Source organism: Gracilinanus agilis, chromosome 5 (genome assembly GCF_016433145.1).
Source record: "Gracilinanus agilis isolate LMUSP501 chromosome 5, AgileGrace, whole genome shotgun sequence".
Taxonomy (NCBI): Eukaryota; Metazoa; Chordata; class Mammalia; order Didelphimorphia; family Didelphidae; genus Gracilinanus; species Gracilinanus agilis.
The window spans coordinates 176,486,526-176,487,884 of record NC_058134.1 but is presented as its reverse complement, the minus strand read 5'-3'; the positions used below and the strand labels follow the sequence as shown (position 1 = coordinate 176,487,884).

General features: G+C 34.0%; 1 pseudogene; it reads left to right on the top strand.

Annotated features, from left to right (window-relative positions):
* Positions 1–331: 331 nt before the first annotated feature.
* Positions 332–820, top strand: LOC123250372 (annotated as a pseudogene).
* Positions 821–1,359: the final 539 nt, after the last annotated feature.

Genomic DNA, 1,359 nt, shown 5'->3' with positions numbered 1-1,359 from the left:
CTGCTCCTAACAACAATACAATAATCCAGGACAATTCTGAGGGACTTCTTTAAAAGAACACTATCCACCTCCAGAGAAAGAACTGTTGGAGTAGGAATACAAATGATTTATCACTTATCTATTTGGGTATATATTTGGGCGTTATGTTTTACCAGATTATTCTCTTACAAAATAATTAGAATAATATGGAAATTTGTTTCATGAGATAAAACATGTATAACCCAGATTGAATTGCTTGTCAGCTTCTGGAATGGGAAGGGAATAAGGGAAGGAGACGATATGGATCATATAATTTCAGAAAATTTAGGTGGAAATTTGTTATTAAAAAGAAAAAAAGACAAAAAAAGAACAAATATCCCATGGTGATCCATTTAAGGATATAATTTTGTAGGTGAAGGAGGAGATAAATAAAATCAATATCCTAGAGCAGATCTTTCTTGGCATAGTCTGGTTAAGTGTAATGAGCACAATGGAATGGAAAAAAAAGGAAGAGTTGGTGGCAGAGCAAGCCATGAAGCATTTGAAGCAATGTCGCTCTCTTATTTGATATCTTTACTACTCAAGGCCAGTTTTAGCTGACTCTTTTTAATGAACATTCAGGAGTACTGTTATGACAACATTCACTTCAAGAAAGCCTCCCAGAAAATCACAGCACTTTTTTATAAAACTTCAGTCTGAGTGATGAGCCCATTTTGAAGTGCCATAAAGATGCACATGTTGCAAAGGGGGAAAGTGTCTTTCTTGAGCAAAGAAAAAATTTGTTATGAGGCTCAGGAATTCAGATGAACAATCTGAGTCTGAAGCAGAGGGCAATGACTGAATTGTGACACTACATGTTCAATAAATCAAACAGGAGTTGTAGATAAATTTCATGTCTCTTGTGTCCTTTTGATTTTGACATCTTCCCACCTCCCTGTCTCAAGGATAATATAAGGGCTTTCATGGCAAATTTACTTTATCTGTTTTCTGTTACTGAAAATTTTGGGGTTTAGTTTTTAAAACCTTGTTATAAATAGCTACAAGAGCAATAGATTTGAATCTAATATTGCATTAGTCTTTTCATTCATCTTTTACCTCCTGTATTTTCTACTGTAATAATATAATTTGAGATCTTCCAGAAGGAATAGTTAATTTTATCACTGGATTTTCAATAGTTTAAAAGTAATGATTTAGTTAAAAGCAATTTGTTATGGAAATTCTTTTTGCCACTTGGATAAAGACAACAATTTGTACTATAGAGCAGTGACTACACATCTCCCCAAATCACATCTCCTTTTCAATTACTCAAAGTTTCCAACCCCTAAGCTAGCTCTGAAAACAGCAGAACAAAAAAGCATGAAGCTTGGGAAGTGCCTGTAT